Source organism: Topomyia yanbarensis, chromosome 2 (assembly GCF_030247195.1).
Source record: "Topomyia yanbarensis strain Yona2022 chromosome 2, ASM3024719v1, whole genome shotgun sequence".
In the NCBI taxonomy this organism is placed as follows: domain Eukaryota; kingdom Metazoa; phylum Arthropoda; class Insecta; order Diptera; family Culicidae; genus Topomyia; species Topomyia yanbarensis.
The window spans coordinates 59,413,441-59,440,921 of record NC_080671.1 but is presented as its reverse complement, the minus strand read 5'-3'; the positions used below and the strand labels follow the sequence as shown (position 1 = coordinate 59,440,921).

General features: G+C 41.7%; 1 protein-coding gene across 3 annotated transcripts in view; it reads left to right on the top strand.

The window, feature by feature from the left end:
* Nucleotides 1-27,481, top strand: part of LOC131686130 (protein O-mannosyl-transferase TMTC2-like) — an 876,983-nt gene that overhangs the window by 516,904 nt on the left and 332,598 nt on the right. The window lies entirely within an intron of this gene.

Sequence of the window (27,481 nt, the reverse complement as noted above, 5' to 3'; positions counted from 1 at the left end):
GTGTAACGCAGATCAGAACGCAGCCATATAAATGACAGCATCGTTTGATTAAAGCTTACCAAATATTTTAGGCCGGTTTAAAAGTTAGTCCGGTTTAAAAACTGTTGGTACGGCTTTGTGCTTACGGCTACAAATCAGATTCTACCCACAGTGGCTAATCAAATCAAGTGAAGGATTAAGAAACTTACAACAAGACCGACTTCCCTCCACTCCCTGAACATGAGTCTTCCGTTGAGTTTGGTGAAACAGTTCAACTTGATTCCAGCCAGATCTGGAATCTTGCCCTCTATCAACATTTCTGTGACGTTACGCGAATTTGGCACAGGGCCGGCGGAACACGTGGGTAGTATGGGTAGTACTACCCACTCGAAACTTGCTGAGGGAGGAATTACCCACTCGAAAGTTTGGAGTAAGCCAAAACCGCGTTTCGCATGCGTACATGGATGTACAACAATTTCATATTTTTATTCTGATACAAATTTTTTCGCTTCACAATTTGAATTTCTTGAAAATATGGGATAATAATTAGGATTTGCTTGAAATTTTAAATTAATTTTTATATTTCTACTAAGGGGAATACATTTTGACACATCTACATCTTAAACCAAAGTGTTCAGATCGATTTACAATAAATATTAATGCAATTTTATTCAGACTAAAGGATGCAGTTAGAAATATTTTTACAGAGTAGATACACAATTTGTAATTTTTTAACAAGACCAATTATTTGATTACAAATTGAAACAAGGAGAAACACTAGTAGGCTTTTATAAGGAAGATACAAAAGAGGGATTTTTCCAACATCAGTAGCAGAGACCGCATCGGGGAAAGTGGTGAGAAAGCGGATAACAATGACAGGAAATAAAAGAAATTAAACTTGGAGCTTTTTAGCAAACGAAAGATCGCTGTCAGCGCATCATGAACCGGATTATATCCGCTGGGAACTCTTGGGATCAGATTTCCAGCATGTCAACCAAAACAGAAGAGATAATTAAATTAGGATATCTATCGTGTTTAAAAATGTGACCTATAGGAGAGATCGAAGATAGCCAGCACATGTCGGACTGGAACGAAGCCGATGGGGATTCGTTTAACGGAAATCTGGCGATAATGTTGCGCACGACCAGACAACATGTTCAATGTCGCGATAACCATCACCACAAGTGCAGAGACCGCTCTCCACGACAACAATACGCCAAAGATGCGCATGTATAATGTATAATGTTTGGCCATGACCCGTGACATCACCCGAGGGAAGTCACGACCTTCATCCATTCCCTTTAACTTTTTGTTGATGCCTTTGGGATTCCTAAACTTTTATTGTCCAACGAAATTATGAAATTTTCTAGCGTCCTCTGACAAGAAATGCAACAAAATTCATTGAAACTACGCGATCTTTCATAAACATCACCTTCTAATGCCTAAGTGTCCGCCTTCTCATTATCATTCTAATCTAAGTGTCTTCTTCCTAATTACCCGGAATGGAGCAATGCGAAAGAACTCAAACTAATATTTGTATCTGGTACGATTTTGCAGATAAATCACTCAGGAACTCATATATATTTCCCAGGAAGCCTTCTTGACACTGTTATGATGTGGGCATGGTGATAGGTAAATATAAAACTATCAGTTTTGTGGGAAGAATGTTTGCAGCACAGCCTCACTGTCATAATAATTAGAATGGAAGCTATGCATAACTCTCATCATCTGACGAAAGTTACGGTGATATGCGCTCTACAATACTTGGCGCGAGCATCTTTGCTGTCAGATAAATGTGTGTGTTTGCAGACAATCATTACATTTATATACGTTTGATTGTCAATTCATCGCGAAACGTCTAATGTTTGAATGTAGATCTGTTGTCGCTGAAAAAGGACTGTTGGATTCGTGTACTCAGATCAAAATTCGAGTACACCAGAAAGGGTCTAGCCACCAGACGAAATATTGTTTCTCTCATTAATCCGTCGACGAACCGGTGCCAATAACCGCGTTTTTTTCTGTTTTCATGAAGTTTTTCATTTGCGTTTCTAACGTCGCAATATTCGAAAAAAAAATCAGCCGATTCGAGGTTCAAAAAGCCCTAATAGGACCTTTTCGTGTACAATTCTGAGCACTCTTTGCCCAGCATGGAGTGAGAGACCGTTCACGGTTGTTCGCGCCGGGTACTCGTTTCGTCCGACCTTTAATCGCAGTGTAGAGAATCAAGCCAGTCAAAAAGTTGTAAGCTTCCACCGGAGGACTTTCTTTTTTTTATTCGATTGTTTCGGGTTCAGTAGACGGACACCCTGATTGTAGTGAGGTCGAGTACAACGATAAATTGAACGCGATTGGCAGCGAATCTGGAATGAGGTGTCCTTTCCACCTCATTCCAGATGATCATATTAAAATCGTTGCGAATATCACGCAGTGAGATACATCGGTTATCATTGTGAAGACAACCCAATGGCGTACCGTGGGAGTTGAAGTCTTCTAGAACCAGCTGAGGTGCAATGGAAACAATGTCAATAAGCCTTTGCGTTTGATTCGGACTTGGCAAGCGACAACTTCCATACCTGGTACCCACGCTCCTCCACAGTGTTTTCTCGGCCCGGGTAAATAATGTTAAAATTGTGGAAGATCTACGTCGGAAGTTAATAATTCATTGTGAAAACCCTAGGAAAATAATAGGGCTGAAATATAAAGACACTTGGACCATTGGATGTGCCATGTGGACTTTCTGAGACCAGGAGCTAATTATTTCGGTTTTGTGAAAGCATCTATCAAGGGGCACTCTTAGGTCCTTACGAGGAAGCTTATGAGAGGTAATGATTTTCCTCTTTCGAAAATTTATAGGCACATTAGAAGATGTTTCCTCAATGGGATTGCCAGAATCTCGCACTTTAGTGAACAATTGAGCGTAGAAATTAGTTGTGGCCGGGGCGTAGCCGTCTTTAGTATTCCTTCTCGGAGCGCTCCTAAAAAATGCTTCGGTTCATTCCCATGTAATTTATATACGGAATATGTCGATAGTTTATTAGGAGTCTCTCCACAGAAGGAAATTTGTTCATGATTTTCACCGCATTTTTCACACTGTGCCTTGTTTTTACAATGAGTAACTCATTGTTCGTAACGACGGCAGTACATTTCCTACGGTACAAAAAGACAAACAGGTAAATGAACCCAGTTCAAAAGAAAAAAAGTTTGGAAGAACAGATCCTGCGAGAGGCTGGAAATGAGGCTGATGGAAAATAAATTGTTTCTTGTACTCCGCGATTTTTATTGAACGCAATTGCTTGCATACCCGAATATTCATTGACTAAAGCAAAGGGTTCTGGTGAAGCCAACCCCATATTTCAAAAATTAAGGCGGTGATAATACCATCAATCTCTACTTCCCGGGCGGGTACGTAGACCAAATACTTCTGCGTACATGGTCCAGTGTTGTTTAGCTAAATCACGCCATATATCGTACCTTGTGTCCTGTCAAGCAAAGTTCCTGCAGTGCTACGACATCAAAGTTGCGTGGTTGTAGTTCGTTGTAGATTATCCTGTCGAAAGCTGGAAAGCAGCGCAGTTCCATGTTCCGAGTTTCCAATCGTAGTCCTTATTTCGTCGCGTAGGTCTTTGCCGATTATTCCGATTCGTATTTTCTTCTGCATTGTTCGTAACGGTTAGTTTTCCAGGGCGGCTTGTTGGGCCTTCCCCAATCTTCTGTCTCGCCGGAGAACCATCGTGTCAGCTTTGTTTAGAGTTCCACGCTGACACGAGGACGATACATCAGCCGCCCCTAACATGGAGAACAGACGCTGTTTTGAGCCGCCCCTAACATGGGGAACAGACGCTCGGATGGACTCACCCTCCGAAAAGAGGAGCCCCCTTCCCTGTCAGCATACCACCATACATCGTAAATGTTAAATGGCTTATGTTTGGTCCGGAAGTAAACCATCCAGCGACCGGTTGTATTAGATGGATATAATTTGTATCGAATTGAAGACTTATCAGCCTTATTTGTACTTACTTACTTACTTGATGGACAACAATTCGCTTCGTTGAATCTACGCCGAGTGAAGAATTCTCCTCCACTGGACCCGGTTCTGGGCCAATCTCTTCCAGTCACCCTGGACATTGAGTGCTTTTAGGTCCTCTTCCACTGCAAACAGCCATCGTGTACGCGGCCTGCCACGGAGTCGTCGAGCTCTTCCCGGCTCTCTACTGAATATCATCTTCGCCTGTCGTTCTTCCGGCATTCGTGCCACATGACCAGCACACCGCAGCCTGCCGTTTTTTATTAGCTTGACAATATCCACTCCTTTATATACTTGGTATAACTCGTGATACATGCGACGCCGCCAGATGCCATTTTCATCTTTACCGCCGAGTATTGTTCGCAGCACCTTACGTTCGACGACGCCGAACGCTCTACGATCGATTTCCTTTAACGTCCACGTTTCATGGCCGTACAAGGCAACCGGAACTATCAATGTCTTATACAACGCGAATTTTGTCTTCGTCTGCAAACTACGGTACTTCAGCTGGTAACATCATTATCGCACGTCACTCCAAGGTACACAAATTCTTCCACTACTTCAAATTAATCACCACCTAATACCACTTAACCACTAACATCACTATTGGACCCACGTATTCTTCCAGCTATCAGATACTTCGTCTTACTGGTGTTGATTGTGAGACCAATTCTTGCTGTCTCCCTTTTAAAAGGCACGAATGATTCTTCCACGACTCGGCGGTCGATTCCAATAATATCAATGTCGTCCGCAAATCCTAGGAGCATACTCGATCGAGTGACGATGGTACCGTTCCTTTGCACGCCTGCTCTCCTGATGGCACCTTCAAGAGCAATGTTGAACAGCAAGTTTGACAGCGCATCGCCCTGCTTCAATCCGTCTAAGGTTACGAAGGACGTCGAAATCTCATCCGCAACCCGAACACTTGATTTCTCTTAGCTGGCGGTCGTTGTAATCATATGACCCGGGGAAGCATGAGGTAGGGACTTCGGAGGACCAGAGCTATGTTGGAGGCTCCTTCCAGGTTGTCGACTCACCGTTTTGCAGCCCATTATTTGTGCTATCGGAGAAATATTCAAATCGACTTCCATTAAGCCTGAAAGGATGTCTGGATATTTCACTTGGAGGCAAATTAAACATTAAGCATCGGATAGTGAAAAGAATATTTTAGAATACGAAAAAGTCGTTAAAGGCAACTGCGGTATATTGCCCTATTGCCGAAAACATTTTATCTATACTCAATCATTTTTCTTCGTCAAACCACTGTTCCTCCTCACCCGTTTCAAGTGCCCAATGCGTACGAATCTCTCCGGAAGAAGAACTTTGTAAATACTAAGCAGTAAATATGATTTCAAAAGCACAACAGTCGAGAGTGTCCCCTTTCCCAAAACGAATACAGAAATACCATCCACCGTGCGCCACCCAACGAACGCAACCGGGCGTGAGAAACAAACGACAACGGGATGCCGAAACCGGGAAAACAAGTGTCAGATGATAGTTTCGGGCAGCAGCGGCAGCAGCAGCATCAGCAGCATGAGCCCTGTACCCTGCAGGGGCCCCTTATCCGGAGGGATTCTTAACGCTCCTTGGCACAATGAAATCAGTGCAATGATCAATGACGTAATATGATTCACTGCGCCGGGTTTCCGCTCTTTGCTTCCTGCGAAAAACCCCACCGAAAATCCAATTTGCTACACCGCTTTCTTGGATTGTTATTTATTGATATTGCCCGAACTGCTGTGCCGCCGGATGCGGATCGCGGGCAAAGTGTTGCACGGCGGAAGTACGCTGCTCGAATGATTAAAGTGACTGTATGAAAGCGGGGCGCCAATGGACCGAGTGACAATGAAATAAATGGCCTAAATTGGGGTTATTGCACGTAAATGAAATACTAGTTGTATTCAGTGAAGCTGCTTTGTGTGGGAGTTTCGCTTGCGCTGCTTTGTGACAGTACGATGGGCGACGAGCTCGTCATTTGATTTCAATCACCATAAAAAATCTCGTTAGTCATTCAAAAAATCCCTTCACCGTCTTTTGTCAAAAGCGCCGAAAAGGCTCTTTTGTAAGTATGTGTGGGTCTGCTCTGATGCCAGAGCTTCGTTTGTCGGAATCGTTAAACAGACTTTGCACTGAATAAATGCCATATAATGCTGCTCTGCAATACCGTCTAAGTGAGGAGCAATCCTAGATCCCATAATCCGTAGTCAGTGGGACGTAACACACGGATTGAGCAGTGTTTGCCGAAAACTATGTGGGGTATGCCAGAAACTTGTCTATTGATTGAATTTTCTTTGTTTGCGGCGTAGGTGAGTTTCACTTTCAGAAACAGTCAGGTCTAAAATAGAATTATCCCATTATTCCGAAAATATAATGCTCAACATTCTAATATCGTATAATTACTACACGTGAGATGAATGAGAATTCTCGACTCGAGCAACGTGCGATGTCCTCTTCAATTTCCACCTTGTTTATCACCATTCATCGTTTCAAGTGAATAAAAAAGCACGTTGCATAGCGACCGTACGGAGGAGCCCCATTCCGATGAGTAGTGCCCATCCACGGCGTCTCTCTTCGCTGATTACCGCATGGTGTGGGTGCTGTTGTGCCATTCATTACGGCGTGTGATCCGGCGTTGGTTGTTGGATCTTGGTATGGGCAACTCCCGCACCTTTATTCGCACCATAGAGCACTACCGGCAGCAGCAGAAGCAGCACGACAACCGGAGCTCAGCTAGGTTGGGTTGGGCTGGGCTTTGCTGTGGGTGATAAATCCTTTCATTTTTCACACTCTTGGTTTGCCGGTTGCTCGTTTGAATGCCGCCCTCGAGCGCTGTTTGGGAAATAAAGATAAGAGATGTTTACATGCTCGGTGCCACGTCAATGACGTTCTCCGCCAGCCGCCGTCTCGTTCACTGTCACACTGCGCCAACCCAGGAACCGGTTTGACGGCTTTAATATCTCATAAATGGATATGCGGTGTGCGTTGAAAGGTATGGACGTCTTTTGCAACCGACGCAGATAAATCATAAGACCGGGAATGATAACACTGATAGATATATTCAACAGGGTCTTTGTGTGAGCTACATGTTTCATCCATATCTCCTTGGAGACGACGTATCAGCAGTTGAAATGTCCCATTAAACAACTGTCAGTCTGTCACCGATTTTGATTAAACAAGCTGCTTTATTTGCATGAACGACTCCGTACTAATGTCGATGGTGAAAAATATGCAAACTAATTAGGGATCTAACGAGCCAATTGACAGACCACTGATTAGGGCTGATTGTTTTGGAGAAGAAAATATTTCAGAATATTTATGGCTGACACCTTTCATGATTGAAAAAAATGTGTGTAAAACATTGAGGCGGCTTGTTCTATTACAATGGATTTCATACGGCCAATCAAATACCGTCATAATTTATTCGCATCATATAATTCCAATTAAGTCATCTCCCAACAACATATTTAATTTTTACAGCATAAAAACTTTTAGAATGCATTGCATAGTAATTGGTAAGTAATTATAAACATCCTGATTTTTTTTCTCTCTCTAACTTGAAGGCTACTCTGAATCCGAACGCTGCATTTATTCTCAGTAGTGTTAATTTTTAAAATACTCGTTTTTCAACTATCGAAATTTCGCATCGATACGATTAGTATTGAAAAGGTTGTGCTAGATGAAAGACGAAAAAAGAAAACTAATCCTGAACATCCACGTCGAAAATCCGATTGTGTGAATTTGAAATATCGAAAAAATGTTAAAAAATATTGAACTGAAATTTCTTCAGGTCGATCAAAAGAAGGCCCTGGACTCTCGGATCGGAATGTCGTTAAAAACTGCGGTGCCAGCTGTACCGTGCCGTCTCACAGTGATACCATGATAGCAAACCCCCCCCCAGAAATGATTTCCCTATTATTTTTCCACAGTTCTACAAAATATCTTGAATAACAATTCCAATTTAATGGAATATCAGATGAAAATTACATTTTCAAGGGTATTTTAAACTAGAGGTATTGAATGATGTTTTGCCTTTCTCATATAGAAAGGTTATGCAATCACTCTAAAAATAGTCGATCTAATCCCAACCCGGAGGGCCGAATGTCATATGCCATTCGACTCAGTTCGTCGAGATCGGAAAATGTCTGTGCGTATGTGTTTTTTTTTACAATGGAGAAGACCTTTACGTCCTAGCCCAGTACACGTGCTATTGGTAGGGTCCAAGCTACCGCACGGGGTGCACTGGGGCACAGTGGGACGAGCCCAGACTTAAGTCCATATATGAATGTTATGCGAAAATCTCGCTAGTATTTTTGTCCTACCAGCTGAGCCTTCGGAGATATTTTTGCGAGATTTCAAGTGATTTGAACGTAAAATGAATTTTTGGCAGCTTTTTTAAGGTATGCCCTTAGTGTTTTTTGCATAATTTGACTATAGGAACTACATCCGGTTATTTTCGTTTTTCAAAGAAATGGTTGATTTTATGCATTGCATTACTTCACCAAAATTATCCGTGTGATAAAATTACATCGTAAAATCGCCAAAAATAAGTCACTAGTCGGTTTAGTTAGTGTTTAGATAACTGTTTGTCATGTTTTTGTATGGAATTCGAACTTCTAATGCGATAACAACAACGACGCCCGTGAATGCTCGCGATCACACTATACTCATTCGAAAGCCTTTAATTTTCTCTTTAAAATGAGTTTAAGCTAGTTTTGCGAAAACTTGCGATAAGCAATCAAAATTTAAAAAAACTGTGAATGGAGACGCATGGTTATTACTGATATTGAATTTAAATAATCACTTTATAGTTAGAATAATGACACGAATACATGCACAGCTTTCAAATAGCATTGAGAGCATGATCTACAAGGGTTTTACTGGTGATCAAGAGTAACGAGCCGAGTGGGAAGTATGTTTTTTTAGATGGCAGAGGTATTAATAATGTTTGGAAATCAGTAAATATTTTCAACCATCAGAAATAGATTATAAAATGTTTCTGGAACTATTTCTTGCTAGCTTACGCAATAACTGTCAAATAGAGTGAACACAGTTGAGTTCTAGTCATTTGATGAGACTATTTTGATCCGAATTTGCATAGCACTGATACAGCTTAAGGATATGCGATATTATGCAAATAAAATAACACCATTGTTAAATGAACTATATACAAGAAAAAAGGGTTTTGGATTTATTTTCATTAAAGATATCAAATAAGCAATCTACATACCTTAAAACACACCTACGAAAAAAAAGTCGTTAACCATCTTGTAGATTAGTGAATGTAATTAAACATTCCACTAAGCCGCTCAAAATGTTTGTTTTGAAAATGATAGAAAATGTTACCCACTAATGAATTAAATGTTTGAAAATTAGTCGAACACATCTTAGTTGATCCGTAAAAACAAAATAGTCATTTCTGAAGCCCCATAATGAGATGTCAATTAATTCGTTTCAATATGGAAAATAAATTCAAAAATTACTATTGAAAAAATCATTATAAAAGACAAAATACTTACTTTTGAGCCACTCTAATAAGTAGTAAATTTAATTTCTATTTTTACAATTAAAATGGAAATTCAACGCACAAAAACTTCTTTAAAAAAATCTTTAATGTTTGAACCTTCACAAATACATATTTTTTGAGCCACCCTAACGTATAATGAAAAAATTGTTCACATGTGTTAATATCAAAAACGATTTAGCACACGAAAATGAATATACACAAATTTTAAGAGCGATCTCGAAAAAAAATATTTTTGAAACACCCTAATGAATAGTAAACGCTTATTTTTGAATTCTTTTAATATCAAAAACGAATTCAGCGTACCAAAATGACATAAAATCGTCCTATTTGAACCGATTCAGCAAAGTTTGGACTTTAGTCCACCTTTTGTTCTAAGTCGTGCCACTGTGTGGGGGCGTGTCGGGCTCGAATGGTGACGCTGCCATTAATACCGACTAAACTCCATTGGGCTCCGCCATCGTTCCTCCCAGGAACTACCTCTCGGTATTACTTCTGGGGGGATGGCTGTACTTAATGTACTCATTCACTCTCATTCACGCGTTCATACGTACTGTATGAGGCTTACTTGGGTGCTCTCTCTATCGCACTTTGATTCACTCTCAAACACTCCCACATGAGGCTGACTTTTGTGCTCACCTTACTCATTCCTTGCTAGGCTTACTTTTGTGCTCGCCCCACCCATATCATGTTAGGCTGACTTGGGTGCTCACCCTATCACCTGGTTCACTCTCGATCGTGCCACTCTATTGTACCTCTATCACTCCCCCTGGCATCCCATGTGAGACATTTTTCTTAGGCCCCACTTCTGACATACCATGCGAGGCTGACTTGTGTGCTCACCTTTTTCATTCCTTGCTAGGCTTACTTTTGTGCTGGCCTCTACCATACCATGTGAGGCTGACTTTTGTGCTCACCCTTAACATGCCGTGTGAGACTGACTTGGATGCTCACCCTTTCACTCCTCTGCCACGCCATGAGGCATCGATAGCTAAGTCCCAACATACTACGCTACGACCCTCTCGTCTTGGCATGAGGCAGTCCACTTATACGCCTATACACTCACTCTTCTGTCTTGCTTCGGGGTGGCTGGGTTAACCGCTTACGCGGTTGCCAGTCGCTGCGCCAAACCTTCCTCGGCATGAACAGACCATTCGCTCCCTTTTTTGCGCTCGGGCTTTTTCGCTCCAACTAACCAATCACTAGTTAGCCGTGCTCGTCGTCTGTTGCTCGGTTCGCCAGATTACCTGTAGCCTACAGGCAATCTGGGTGGTAGCAGCCGAGACTGCATTCCACTTCTCCACCGATTGACACATCCGCTGAATAAAGGTATCAGGGGTTGTATCCCAGCCACAGATGTCAAGCATTGCTCTTCTTACGACGTCGAACCGAGGACATACGAACAGTATGTGTTCGGCAGTTTCGTCTACACCTCAGCAGTCCGAGCGTGCCCGAACCTGTGGAGGTACTGTCGGAAACAGCCATGGCCTGACAAGAATAGTGTCAGGTGGAAGTGAACTTCCCCATGGGGTCTTTCCACCCAGCTCGATATGCTAGGTATCAGCCTGTGGGTCCACCTACCTTTCGAGGAGTTGTCCCACTCACGCTGCCATCTGGCGACCGAGGTCACCCTGGTGCGCTCGCGGGCTCCTCTATTTCCACGTAGCTCGAAACACTCCTCATCTTCCCGAATGACCAGCCCGACTGGCATCATGCTCGCTATCACGCAGGATGCATCGTGTGATACCGTGCGGTAGGCAGATATCACTTTGAGGCACATCACGCGGTAGGTTCTCTCCAGTTTCTGTAGGTAACTGGTTACCCTCAGTGCTCTTGACCATGACGGGCCGCCGTACCTGAGGATAGATACGGCAACGCCTGCCAGTAACCTACGACTACTGGCGCACACCTTTGAGCTGTTGGACATCATCCTCGATAGAGCCGCAACAGCAGTCGACGCTCTCTTGCATGTATAGTCGACCTGGCTGCCGAAGGTCAGCTTGTCGTCTATAATGACTCCGAGAGACTTCAGACTTCGCTGTGAAGTGATCGCGACTTCTCCCAAATAAATAACTGCATGTTGTGCCGACTTGCGGTTGTTGACGATAACTACCTCCGTCTTATGATGAGCGAGCTCCAGGCCTCTCGCGCTCATCCATTCCTCCACCGTGTTGATCGCGTGTTCTGCGGTTAGTTCTACCTCAGGGATTGACTCCTCGTAGACCTCCAAGGCTACGTCGTCGGCAAAGCCGACGATCTTGACCCCAGGAGGGAACTTCAGTCTCAGAACCCCGTCATACATGAAGTTCCATAGCACCGGGCCTAGGATCGAGCCCTGCGGGACTCCGGCGGTAATCGGAACCCTTTTCTGACCGGCATCGGTCTCGTATAGCAGTACGCGGTTCTGGAAGTAACTTTCCAGGATCCGGTACAGATCCACCGGTAGGCTAAGCCGGTGTAACGAGAGCGCGCTGGCATCCCAGCTTGCGCTGTTGAATGCGTTCTTCACGTCAAGTGTCACTAACGCACAGTATCGAATGCCTCGCCTTTTTCGTTGGATCGCTATCTCGGCAGTATTTATCGCTGAGTTAAGAGCGTCTACTTTGGAGTTACCCTTCCGAAAGCCAAACTGGTGTCCGTATCTTCTGCGTACGGGGTTAGCCTGTTGAGCAATTTGCCAGTCGTGTCGATCAGACAGATTGGTCTGTACGCCGATGGGTCGCCTGGCGGCTTCGGCAACAGCACCAATTTCTGCCTTTTCCATCTATTGGGGAAACGGCACTCGTCAAGGCATCTCTGCACAGCCAGCCTGAACATGTTCGGGTTCGCTATGATCGCAGCCTTGAGAGCGTTGTTTGGAACTCCATCCGGCCCTGGAGCTTTGTTCATTGCTAAGGATTTAGCCACTGCGAGTAGTTCTTCATTCGTCACTGGAGCCACCATTTCTGCCGTGCCCGCACTGTCTCGTAGTGCAGGTGGCCAGGGGCTTGTGGCTCGAGACGGGAAGAGTACTTCGATAATCGTCGCCAACCGGTCCGGAGACCGTTCTGGGGTGAAGAGCCTCCTTTGGTCTTGGCCATCACAATTCTGTAGGCGTCACCCCACGGATTCGCGTTGGCACTCTCACACAGGGCCAATTTCGCAGCTCGAAACACTTCACGGCGGTTCTCTCTTGCATCCTCGGTGCGAGCTCTTCGCATCCTACGTCTAGCTCTGAGGCAGGCTGATCGTAGATCTCCACCAGTATACCGGGCATCTACCGTTTCTTGGCAGGGTTTTTCTCGGCATAGTGGCGTCGCACGCGCGTGATAGAACAGCTACCAGCGCATCCCCGCTTAGACTGTCGGTGTTGGCCTCCAGTCCCAGGGCCGCGGTGAAAGCTTCGCTGTCGAAGTGATTGAACTTCCACCCGCGTACCTGACAGGGATCTCCCGCCCTCGGATGCTGCACACCATAGTTGATCCTAAAGCGGATTGCTAAATGATCTCTATGGGTGTAGCCTTCGTCTACCCTCCATCCCATGCCTGGAGCCAGGCTGGCAAATGTTACGTCAATCTACGCCTCCACCCCGTTTCTACGGAATGTGCTAGCGGAGCCATTATTAGCTAGCACAGTATCGAGTTTCGCAAGCGCCTCCATTAGCGCTTGACCCCTGCTATTTGTACAGCGGCTGGCCCATTCCACTGCCCAAGCGTTAAAGTCTCCCGCTATGACTACCGGTTTCCGGCCCACTAGGTCTGACGAGAGCCTGTCGATCATCTGGTTGAACTGTTCTATGGGCCACCTTAGTGAAGCGTAGCAGCTGCAATAGAGCACACCATTGATCTTGGCAATCGCAACACCCTCGGCGGAGGAGTGTATTACCTCTTGAACCGGGAACCGTCCCGATGTACAGATTGCCACCATTCCAGACCCGTCCGACACCCAATTGCCGTTGCCGGCAGCAATGTTGTACGGGTCTAATAGGAGGGCGACATCTGTCCTTGACTCCGAGACCGACTGCCATAGCAGCTGTTGGGCTGCTGCACAATGGTTAAGATTAGTCCGCCCATAGCATGTTTATGGGCTTGCTTCTTAGCGGTGCAGATAAGGCACTTGTGCGCCTTAGTGCAACCCCGCTCCTTATGCCCCTCCTCTCCGCAGCGACGACATAGTTTGCTCCTGTCTATGCCCTTGCACTCGTAGGATTTGTGGCCGAACTCAAGGCACCGATAGCACCTATCCACTGAAGGCGGCTGGGGTATGCTAATTGGGCATACCGACCAGCCGATCTTCAGCTTACCTTTCTCGGTTACCTTTTTGGCATCCGCCTGCAGTAGCCTGAGGTAGGCTACTTGGGTGCCAGAGGGTCCCCCTCTAAAACGCACAGGGGCCCGCTCGATTGTCACGTCGCATTGCTCCTTGACGGCTGCGACGACATCTTCTGCGGTCGTGAACTCGTCCAGATGCTTGTACTGGAGAGTCATTTCCGCCCCTAGCGACCTGACCTGGGCGCCTTCACCAAGGACCTCTTGGGCCAAGGCCTTCTACAGCGCACTAGATTGTGCACCTGATAGTGTTGACTAATGAGAAGGTATCACAGACAACAGACAGCTCCTCTGGCTCAATGGAGATTTGAATATTTATCCGATGGCAAAATAATGCCGACAAATCTTATTCATGTAATACAACAGGCCCCTAGAAGTTCTAGTTCCGAACCGAATATAACCCATTTAACATCATCGATATATTGCGTAAACTAACTAAACAACACTCGGCCGTGTACGAAGAAATAGCTTGTCTACGTATCCGCCTGGGAAGTAGAAGTTGATGGTGTAGCCTCCAACAGGGGCCTGCGGAATATGGGTGCCCCTGCAAAATATAGGGTGGCTCCTTCCAGCGCCCTTTGCTTCAGTCAGTGAAAATTCTGGTTTCCAATCAAAGGCGTTCAGCATAAATCGAGGAGTATAAGACCTTATTTCGATCAGTCTCATGACTAGCTTTTTTTTTGCTGGGATGGCCCATCTCACACCCATACAAATCTTTTGGAGTGGAAGATTTACGAGCAGATATCTTTCCATAATAGTTTTCACTCATGAGAGATTCCTTTAATCTTACTTTACTTCCGCGTATGCCCATCCTTCTCTCTTATAAATCCAAAGGCCTCTGCTTCACGAATATCTTGCAGGTCTGCTTAAATTCTCTTAGGTTATTAGTACGCTTGGCGTATTCTGGTAATGCGTTGAACAAATTGTAGCCTTTATAAAACAAGGAGTTCTGTGTACAAGATTTCTTAGCGCTCAACAATCTCAGATTAAGTATGGGAATTTGCATAATCTCAGATTGTCGGCTTGTCTGGTTTCATACCGGTGCACATCTCTTCCGTACACAACAGTGCTTCACAGGTACTGCGGCGTCATTCCATTTAAAACTCTGAAGATGAAAACAAGTGTGTTATATTCAATATGTTGCTGAACTGGCATCTATTGTAAACAATTGAGCATCAAATGTCGCGGAGTTAGTCTGTCACATCGTAGTAACAGTCGCATCACCTTGTTTTGTAAGATCTGCATTCGCTTACGCTGTTTCTTGGATGCTAAAAACAAAATAGAAGCACAGCAATCAAAATGGGGACCTATTATGGTCTTGTAAACAGTTATCTTCGAGTCAAATGTGAGAAACCTATTAATCTTACAAAGAACGCCCAACTTTCTGGCAGCCTTCCGGATCGTATAGTTCACGTGCTCATTAAAATTTAGTTTTTCATCCAATGTGACCCCAAGATATTTGATAGTTGCAACTCGTTCAACTATCTCTCCAACTATTTCAACTATTGCAGTACTTTCATTCATCTGTCGCGGAGTTACAATCGTATATTTGGTCTTGGAAATGTTCAGTTTGAGTTTTTTCCTCTTCAACCAATCACTAAACTTCATCAGCTCAAGGTTCATTGGCCTGATGCACGCATCGAAACTATGATAAACAAAACTGTGTCATCGGCAAACTAGTTTATTTCCGCATTTTCCAAAATGTTTCTCATGTCGTTAATGTATAGGATAAACAAAAGTGGTCCTAGTACACTACCCTGTGGTACACCAAGGTAAATTTCGGCTTCCGATGATGTAGCGCGGTTGTACCTTGTAACTTGCGTACGTCTTTCTAAGTAACTGCGAAACCATTCAAGAGCATTTACTTTTACATCATATTTCTCCAAAACGCAAATCAGTTTACGGCGATCAATTTTTTCAAATGCTGCCAAGACAACTTTTCCATTCTCAATGGCCTGCTTCTATTTCAACAATAAGAGATTAAGCGCTGTTTCACACGAATGATTTTTCCGAAATCCTGATTGTTCACACAACAGTATACCATCACTATCTACATAGCCTTTCGCCGGATCTACTCTTCCCCCCTTCTTTTGTTCTCTTGAATGGGGCTCGTCTACCTGTTCGCCTTTTTGTGCCTCAGGGCATGCTGTCATTGCGAACAATTGGGCCATACAGCTACCCAATGTAGACACGTAGAAACCACGACTAATTTCTACGCTTCCATGTTCACTAAAGAGCGAGAGTCTGACAATTCCATTAAGGGAAAATATTCAAATGTGCTTATAAATTTACGAAAAAAGAAAATCATTTTCTCTCCTAAGCTGCCTCGTGAAGGCCTGAGAGTATCCTTTGATGGGTGCTACTACAAAACCGAAGTAAGTGGCTCCTCGTCTCTGAAATTAACAAGAATTTCCTCATGGGACATCCAAAACCCCAAGTGTCCCTCCCATGATTTTCCTAGGTTTAACACGAAGTATTTGGTTAACTTCCGACGAAGATTTTCCACAATTTTAACATTATTCGCCAGGGTCGAATTAATCCTCGGTACCAAATATTGAAGTGGTCGGTTGTCAAGTCCGAATCAAAGGCAGACATTGATCCCCTATACATCGCACCTCAGCTGGTTCAAGAAGACATCAACTCCCACGGTATGCTATAGGGTTGTCTTCACGTTGATATCTCACGGATCTATCTTACTGCATGATATTCGCGACACGAGAGCACTTAGAATTGTAGGGGAGACTGAGGAGACTTGATCCCCTTTTTTATTTTTCAGTCCAACTCCGTGGAATGATAAAAACTATGTATTTTTTTGTAGTTTTATATTGTTTCTAGGGATGACTAATAATCATAAAAAAATTACATGGAAATATTATACTGGACATGAGCTATGAGCATTTCTGGAAAACAACAAAAAAATGGAAAATTCTTAGATTAGTGGAGACTCGATCCCTAATTTGGGGACACTTGATTCCTTTATGAAAACGTGTTTAAAAGAGCATGTAGGGTAATAAGCCTATTTTTGCCCTGTTTCTACTATCATCCTACCCAACTGAAGCTTTTAGTTAGAGCAGCGTCTGCCATCTTTGCTCAACGCATTGACTCAAATGGTATTGCGATATTGGGGGTACTCGATTAGAGATTTTCCTGCGCTCAAACAGAAGATTTTCACCATTCTCAAGACAATTTTGTTATTATATTGGCTCTTAATAAGAGGCGAATGACCTTAACGTTAAAACCTCCATAATCGAAATAAAAAAAATGGACCTTCATAACAAATCAAAGAAGCTGAAATAATAAAATAATAAAATTATTGTAGTAATAACCCTTCTTAATAGGGCAAAAACGGGTACATTACCCTATTCAATTTTATAAATGGATTGTAGTATTGATTAAATTGTTATGATTAGATATTGTTATTTTTGTTACTACATATTACGCATCTCTCACCTGATTTTTTTACGAATTCCCCAAATCTCCATGCAATTATTTGAAAGCTGTCTTTATTATGGTTGAGGAACGTCAAATGTGGGATGGTTGCTACGTATACTGTAGTAAACAATTACAGTTATGTTTCTTTACGATGAAGCGTTCATTTTTGACATTTTTTATGACAACAATGACTTCAATTGTTCTGGTGTGAATTTGGTTATTTTCAGTGGTGTGTATGAAGTATGGCGAAGGGGATCAAATCTCCACGAATTTGAAGGGATCAAGTGAACCCATAGCATCTATTTCAGCAAACTTTAGTAAAAATATAGTTGAACAAAAGAATCAGCTCAATCATAACGTATTCATATAATTGACATTCTCCTGTAATTCTGTATGCAAAAGTAGAGTATGTAGTGGGTGATGTTATCAATTTTATAAAAGTTTGAAAATTTGAAAAATAAATCTTCTTCAGTTCTTCTGAGATTTTTTTTTAAATCGGTAAAAATTCGGTTACACAAAAGTCCAATTTCTTTTTTCTGTGTTATTGAAATTTATGTTTAGATAAAACTACGCAACTTCATAGTATATTCGATTAATGTATTCTGATCCGCCTTTGAGTTACAATGATGGGATCAAGTCTCCCCGGGGATCAAGTCTCCTCAGCCTCCCCTACGCGAAAAGGTCCTATAAAAACTTGTTGAATGTCGGATCGCCCGATTTTTTCCGAATATATTCAACGTTTGAAACGCAAATGAAAAACTTAATGAATGCTGAAAACGCGGTTATTGTCGTCGAATTAACGAGAAAAATAATGTTTCATCTGGTGGCTAGGTTCTACGTTCTGTATTCTACTCAACCGTTGATCGGAATACACAGAACCAAGAATTCTTTTTCGGCGAGAACAGCATTCCATATAGTTCTCCGCTAGTTCTACATTAGGGACGAAGCAGGAAAATCATTAAAAATAGGGGATTTTGGGGACAAAATCTACCTCTAAAATTTAAGCAATTCATATATTTTTTCTCCATATCTTCCCATAGTATCAAGTTCAAAAATTTCAATCAAAGTAGGCGGGGGTCTAGAATTGTTCAAATGATATGAAACAAATAACGAACACTTTACGAAACCCCGGTTTGGTTCGTAAATGGAGGTTCCAGTGTATTAATATTTTTTTCTGTGATAGCATTGAACATATCTAGGGAAAATTATGTTTGATTCAGCTGACTGCATACGTTTTAAGGCAATACTACGGACTGCGTCAGTCAATGCTAATACATTGATTTCCGAAAAAAACAGATCCGTCAAGCGGAGTGACATCCGATGCGACTGTGGTGTTCGATAGCTTGAAACAGGGTGCATTGGTCGATGGTGCAATACGAACTCCGGTGTGCAATGTCAAATAAGACAAAATAAACTATCGCTCGCTTATCGCCAGAAAACATATGGCACATGCTTCCAGCAAGATATTGATGATTAAAATCTGTGCAAAAATGTATGTATTAGTAAGTGAAAACACGACAACCCAATCACATTACTCATTCAAGTTGTTTAACAGGTTTTGATTAAACGCAATATCATCTACCCGATTGGTGACACCCACCCACTCGTCAGCTATTGGCTTACATAATTTATTGTCCCATAAATCTGGCAACAGCTGCTCAATTGATTAATCGCCGAAATTAACTGTTCGAAATATCGAACATTCGATCGTATCGGACAGCGTCCACTGGCAAAGCAACAAGAAAGATGACAAATGACCATAATGGCAAAAAAGAATCACCCCAAATTAATATCACTGCTCGTGACATACAACACTTGTTCTACGAATCGGACTCTCGGAGTTTTCTCTCGTCCTAACCGGCCGCCGATCAGTGGTCAAACTTTCCTTGGGCTGTGTTTGTCATTTTCTCTTTCATTGAACCAATGAAAAATGGGTTCTGATATTGACGCTTTTATACCAAAGGCCTACGGTTCGAATTCATTCATCAACTGACCCGGTCTCTGTGTTCAAATCGGTCGGCGGCTTTCCCTCGGTAGACCCTTTCTCGAACGCTCCGTGTGCGGGTAAAATCGATTTTATCGCTCACGTTGTTAAAGTAATTATGCCGGAAAAACATCTATTTTCACTTCGCATCATTTTCATTTGCCCGAAAGTCGATCGGAATCAACGTGGGCTCCCGCTGCACACGACACGCTGTTAGCATATTGCAACGATGAAACCACCCGTGATGTAGCCATACTCATCTATCAGTGGAAGCTCCAGTTCCGACCAGTTGGTGCCATCCCATTCAATTGTTCATTGAGCCATGCAACAGATCCGCCAGAGCAGGCGTCACTCGGGAACAAAAGCGAACATCGCGTACAACAGGCAGCAGCAGCAGCAATCCGACGAATCCATCTCCGCTCAGCACAGCTCAGCTCATCCAACCATCCGTACACTGCGGTAGCAACAGTCGAGTAGCAAATGGAGAGACACAAAATCAATTAACAGAGTGACATTTGCAAGGATCAACCACCCTCCTGCTGCAGCAGTGCCGACCGCCTGACACAGTCACCCAACCGTCACTGTCGTCGTCGTCGTTATCATCGCCGCCGCCGCCATCGCATCGGTAGAAGCACAGACAGTGACACTATCAAACAGCAGTCGTCCGTGTATGGATTCTGCAAGGCATCTCTCAGAATGTTTCAAAATTTTACGCTGCTCTAGCAGGATGTTATGACGGTGTGTGACATGTGCAGCACACAGACAGACAACAGCGCAGCCAACGGAAAAAGTGGTTGAGGGTGGTGGGGTGAGTGGACGTGCAGGTGACAATCACTGCTGTCTAGCAGATTATTAACCGCGCATGCTCCGGGACCGGCGATGTCAAGGTTCGCTGATGCTGTTGGATCTTAACGTCATTGTTCTGGATAATAACATATTGTTGGTTTTGAGTGGACTGAACCGTCCACTGTGGCTAGTAACGTGATTTAATCCTTGATTCGTAAGGAATTATCTGTAGAAGTAAGGGTCGCGTATACGTAATAGATGGAGTTTAGTGTTCTTGAATGCAGTGCGTTACTTTTAATATAGGGTTGAGCTTGCGAGTACGTGTAACACCCCCTGATCGGGACTGGCTGAAATTTCACAGAGATTCAATAGATGTCTAGGAGTAATAAATCACTTTTCAATGTACAACTTCTGATACTCCTGGAGACTCATTAAGAGCCCAAAATACGTATTAGAAATATCGTAACGGCGAACTGCGAAAAATGTCTAGAAGCACCCTTAATTCAAATATAATTTTTACAGAAGTCAAACTAGCAAAAAGAAAAGCACAAAAGAATTCGAATAAAGCAATTAAGAGTAACAAACGGAGGCTACCATTACAAAAATGTCTGTTGTTATGATACAAGAATTGGAAATAATTTTGTGCGGCCCAAAATAAGCTAATAATACTGAAAATCTTACTTTATGTAATGGAAAAACAAGAAATTTGTCTCGCGTCTTTTTTTTTATTATTCTTACTACTAGAACGACAAGCGAGCAGATTTATGACGCCTAGTTAAAAATATCGATAAAAATAAATTTAGTACAAAAAATAGAAAGGCTTAGAGATGTAGGAAAGAAAGAAAGATGATTCAGTGCTTAGCGCTTCTTATGCCAAACAGCAGGAACAAAATTTTGCTCGCGCATCGCGAAAATCCGAACTACTCGCCTGTTAATTTGGCGATATTGTCGAAATGTTCGTCAAATGTTTTTCGACAGCCAGGAAGAAATCAAAATCCGGGAGTCACAAAAACTCGATGAGCTGATTCAAGTGAAACCACAACCTCTTCGTAACAAACGTCGAAAGCAAACTGGAAGTGTCGTCTATAACCGTGCATCGAGTTAAAAACAAGCCGGACTGTCGACTTGTAAGAAGAAGTGATTCCAAATCACGCAGCAAAACAAATTGGCCAGAGAACGATCGAGGAAGCTGTACATGGAGATGCTAACGAAGTTTTATTATGTGGTACAGGATGACGAACGTAAAGACCAGTATCTTTGACAGGAATTTATCGAATAAGTCAACTGGAAACCCATTAAGCTGTCAAAGATAGCAAAAAAAATATCTTGTGTGGCAGGGCATCTGTTCCTGTGGTTTGGACAGCGAAATTTACTTGGAAAACAGGACAATTTATGTGCAAGGGCATGGACCCTCCCAACACGCCAGAGCTCCGCCCAATAGAAAAATATTTCGTGATCGGCAAGACGGAAAGACAGTTGTCAGCGAGATGAATTTTTAGGCAAACTGGCGTTCTGCGGAAAAAAAGAAAGATCGAGTGAATCTACTTTCAATATTCTGTGTAAATCGAACTTGCCAAAGAAAAATGATATGATGTTTTACTAAAAAGTTTAACCAATTTACACACATTCTTGTTAGATAATTTTGCGATCGTAACACCCTTTACTCTGACACAGTGTGAAAACTTAGTGGAATGATGGTTCGATTTTTAGCTGATACCAGATGAAATTTTCGATGGAATGTTGGATAAATTTTGGACGAAATGTAGAACAGCATTATCGAGTAGTTTTTAATTATTTTTGACGGATTAGTCAGTTTTTAAAGAATTAATAGAACGTATTGTAGACGGCGCCATTGATTGAGTGGTAAGCGTGACCGCCACTCATTCCAGTTGGCCTAGGTTCAATTCTAGCCGAGGTTGTTTAGATTTTTCTAAGGAGAAAAAATCTGTTGTCACGCCTTCCTTCGGAAGGGAAGTAAAGCCCTTGGTCCCCGGTCCATGAGATGATGGATCGATATCTAGTCCAGATAGTGAAGTCGCCTATCTGGCGTCGAGAAAGAAGAACTTCTATACTTACTAACAAATATCCTCCTCCCGTGATACTTGTGGAGTGCGCAGTATAGTATCAGACCAACCATTCCTTCCCTTTCCCTCCGCGATCTACGTTTGGGTCTGGCCGGCGCTGGTATTGATCAATAAATTCTTTAGGATTACCAGGAGTTGCACATTGAAAGAAAATGTCCCGAGAAAATGTACTTAGGATGTTGAGCCCATTTACGCCATGTTTCTATTATCACCTTATGCATTTGAAACCGTTGGTTAGAGCAGTGTCTGCCATCTTTGTTTAACGCATTGAGTCAAATGGTAGCGCAACAGTAGGGGCACTCGATTCGAGCTCAAACACAAGGCTCTTAACAACGAAGCAAAGCTGTTGATATCAATTTTTACGCATTCCATTGATTGTAGGCCGAGAAATTAATGAATTAGTGAGGCACCCTGCTTAGTATGGTGAAAATAGGATCTTTACTTTACATATATTTAATGCAAAAGGTTTAGGATCTTCCACAAATTTCTATTGTTATTGTAACGGCTTGCTTTTAACTATTAGAGGAGCTTAAATATTAAAACTGAAAAGAGTTTATAATAAACATTTTGGGCACTTTTTTGTTAAATCGGTTTTGTAAGTTGACTTCCTGCTTCTAACTACCGAAGACACTAATCATCGTATTCTATTTCTTACCAAACCAATAAAGTGAACGACCTACTTTATATCTGGTGTACATTGTATGACGAACAAAAAAACTGTTGCCATTATTTTTACCGTGGCGATCCTTTCTGTCCCGATGGGTGAATCTAAAAAGCAAAAAGTGAAGCTCTGTTCACATACCGTGATATCAATAACACGGTTCAACAAAATAAAAATACAGTTAACTCTCTCTATGTCGATATTGAAGGGACCATCGACATAGGGAGAGATCGACATATAGAACACAATGATTTTCTTTGAGGCAACTTTTCCTTCAGGACATCATAATGCATACCGGGAAATGAAGACAGATGCTCGTATTGGGGGGAGTAGGGTAGTAGACGACGAGGTAAAGTGCACACGCACTGCAAAACATCAAGTTTGCTGTTTGAGAAGGAATCCCTTATTTGCAGTTTATCATTTCTGCCCCACATGTAGTGGAAAATGGGGAGACATGACCAGGCTTTCAGCTAAACCTGCATAAATCTCCAAAAAAGTTTTCAATCCTTCCAAAGTCATTGAGTTATAATGTAAAAAGGTATTATTCGTGTTCATAATTTTTTTGCGAAATTTTTAATTTACTTTTTCAAAAGTTATAAAAGTTTGTCTGAGATCGTTTTTTTTTTTTTTGGTCAAGTCCCCCCACTGCGGGGAGACTTAACCAAGGCCTGGGGAGACTTGACCAAGAGAATTTTGAAAAATCAGAACAAAAAATAATGACATAAATAATACTATAATCCTTTTTTCCATATCGTCGAGGTCATTAGGTAGCAGTAAAAAGTATAAAAAGGTTGGGTGGGATTTTTTTGTGACGTGATTAACCCTAACAGTAGGTACGACAGCCTAGTAAATATCAGAAAAAAATTATCTTTCCCCAACATTAGTTATTGCGTTCAATCTCGTACAAATTTTAGTAATAACTATTTCAATGTTCCGATTTATGTAAAGTCATTTCACTAGTTCATAAAGTATAAAATAATGTATGAGTACTTTAGAAGTAATTATTAGGCGAGTAGATATGTCTATACAAAGTTTGATAAAAATTACATAATTTAACGCAAATTTATTAAACACGGAATCTTTTCTACAAGGAAAGAATTTTTCATACCAAACTTTTAAAATTACCTTAACGGACCGAAAATAGTATAAAAATATATTTGAAAAAAAATTAAGAACCTAATAGAACACGTCATAGCCAAAAATAGAATTCTACGCTTGGTAAAGTCTCCCCATGTTCCCCTAATTGAAATTGTTTTGACCACGAAAGTATGATTTCCGTGCTACAGATGGCTGCATTTTGAATATTTTTACAGCACGGTAAAGTCAAAATTTTGAACCAAAAAATGCATAATTTCTAGAAAACCTCGAAACTTTACCCCAAATCATGCCTTTACTGCCCCTACATGAAGAACATTGATATAGGACTTAGCGCCCTGATCGCCAATTTTCATTTCATTATGTATATGCTTTGTGATGTCTTGAGAGAAAAAAAAACACATCGACATAGAGAGAGAATAATGCAGGTAAATATAAAGCTAGGTACATCGAGATAGGGAGATATCGAGATAGAGAAAATATCGACACAGAGGAGTTTTTATACGTGCAATCTGAAGGGACCTACGAAATAATCGAGATAGAGAAAAATATGGACATAGAGAATATCGACATAGAGAGAGTTAACTGTAATCGATTTTACTTTTCAAGTGATCCAGTAAATCACATTTGAACAAATTAATATAACCTCAAAATTTTGATTTATTGCCAAACAAAAACATTTTTTGAGGACCGGCACTAAAAAAATGCCTACGCTGTCGGTTTTGGAGATGTTTTAGAGATGGGTTTCATTTTTTCCGCACCCGAACTCGAGAACTTGAATATTAAAAAACCCGAACTCGACCAAAGCCCGAAATTGAAAAATTTAAAAATCCCGAATCCCAGTCTGCACATTCTAAAATTTAAAAACCCGAACACGACCGAGACTGAAAATTTTGTAAAACCCGAAAAGTTATGAAGTCTGAAAACCCGAACCCGACCCGATCCCGAAAATTTAAAATTTGAGCGACCCGATCCGAACCCAACTTGTTAATATGAAGAATCAACTAAATATCCTGAAAATTTTTAATTTTAGGCACCTGTGCTGGATCCTAGGTTCACTTAAAAATGATCGAATCACTCAAACCTGAGGTAGCACCATACACGTCCAGTTTTGTCGGCCTATAGCAAAATGAATTACATTACTATTGAATGTCGTATTCATTATGTTCTAAGAAACTTATAAATTGTCGATATATTAATCGTAAAGTAGGACAGAGCGGCGGCTCAAATCAAATGGCTTAATGATAGCAGTTTCTAACAACTTTGCCGTACTTAACCAAAATTTTTAATTTTTTTATCAAAAACCGTTCCTTACAATAGCAGTTTTGAATAATTTATTACATGTATTGAATTAAGCTATAGAAATAGGCAATTCGTAATCGACAGTTCACACGACGTCATCCGCGTTACGTTTCAAATGCTTGCAACTGTCAAAACGATTAATCAGGAGGGCACCAAAATAGTTTTGTATTGTCTGTAATTTCCGTAGATTTCTACTCGTTTTGATTTGCTGTACGCTTTGGCCGAGTTTCACGCGTTTACTCCGACCGCGGCCTAAGGATTCAAAGTATGTCGAAATTCATACTCGATAATGAAAAGCTCACACAAAAAATATGAATTTTATCATTGACGTAATTGTAAACATGACACAATTTAACAAACCGTAATTAACGAAATGACGAAACCGTGTTCCGTGCTCGTTTAAAAAATAAAATAATTCAGGCAATTTGCAAATATGAAGAGAAGAAATTTTATACATGAATAAAAAATATAATATTTCAGCACCAGAAAATATGACGAATTCTGGCGATTCAAAGCTGGTAAAATTTAGTACACTTATATGTGTCGTCAATTCGTATCACAAAGTAAAGTTGAATACTACAAAAAGAGACGTCAAGAAATAGTTGGGTTTGATCTGTTCAAAACCCGACCCGAATCCAAATATTCCAAATTCGAAAAACCCGAACCCGACCCGAACCCGAAAATTTAAAATTTCAAAAATTCGTACCCTGTCTGAACCCGTGAATATCAAATTTGAAAACCGGGAGGCCGACCCGAACCCGAGAAGTTTAAATTTACAGAACCCGAAACCCATCGGACCGGACTATCTCTAGTCCAAGGTGCTTAGAGTTCTAAGGTGATTCGTCTTTGGCAGTAACTGGGTGAGGAGTGAGGTAAGCGTGCAGCAGCCTGCGGGGAAGAAAAATGACAGCGAACAACTTTTTTTACTCACTGAAATCCAAGCAAACATATGGAGAGAACTATTAAACAATGTTGTTAGCTGTCGTTTCTAAAACCAACATGGCTGATCGGCGTTTTTGGGGATCGTATCACCTGAGAATAAAAACTCCTTGCTCTAGTCGGTTGTCCGTCGATTCATAATATTATTATTTTATTGTTATTTATTAATATTTTAACTTTAAGGGTCATTCGCATTTCTTTGGAAATTAATTACATTTCAATGAAACAAAAAAAAACTAAAAATTCATGAAAAATAAAAAACTAATATAACCGAATACTATACTGCCATCTATCCTAGTTGTGCTGCTTTCCACTTCCTGTGTTGATTTTCTTTCTTGTGGGTGAGCTATAGTCATACTTACCCTCTGCCCATTGTTGATCGGTCAGCCTGCCTTCTCCCTCGCTCGTGTCTGCATCCAAGCCGTCGCGACGTCGCTAGAGCACCTTTGATTTTCGCAGTTAGATGTTTGGTGCTTTTTGTGTTTTCGTGTGACCCTGGTATAGCCGTCTTTTTGATTTATTACTTTCCTAGGTATGCTTCTTTTGTTGGAGACGAACCACTGCGACCAGTATTTAGATCTATTATGGTATGTTAGATATTGGTTTAGGAATTTTGTTTGTTTGGCATTTTTTTTTTGGCCGGATGCCTGTGGTACATCAACGGATGGGGAATACTGTTTGTTAGTGTTGGTTGTAGTAGATGAATTTTCTTTAGTTATTTTGGCACATGCGTTACTGTAGTGTGCCGTTGGCGTCTGCCCAAGGTATGTACAAATCGTTCTCAAAAGTAAGAAGTTACAGGTTGGTTAAGCCGCATTCGCACCACTTACATTATGCGGATACAGTTCAGAGAAATTGACTCAGATATTTATAGCTTTCGAATGTTTTGTTATCTTCTTAAATGCAATTACAATGTTGCATTTTAGAAATCTTGGGTTAAATATGGTATGCTGAAATTACTCGTCTCTGTGAAATTATACATTTTCATTTGCATTGAATGTATTGAGCTGAGCCCTTTAGTACAATAGTGCCTGTGGGCACCGAGTAGTGTTACGACGGCTCTGATCGATGTATATTCTCAATAGTACGGCACAACCTGCTACTCAGCTGCTGAAACATGGGACACGAAGGTTGCATGATTAATTTCCATTGCATGTAGACTTGAAAAGAGAAGACATCTTCAGGACACCGAGATCGCGCAATTTGGATTTTTTTCATTGGGTTAGGAATACTCCAACAACTAACTTCAGAATTTGTACTAAAACTAAAAATAAAAATATGCTTTCTTACATAAACATTACCAACAGATGGAGATGGCTTTTGGTCACGGTTTTAGCCAATATTATTTTATTTTGTCTATCGCCTAC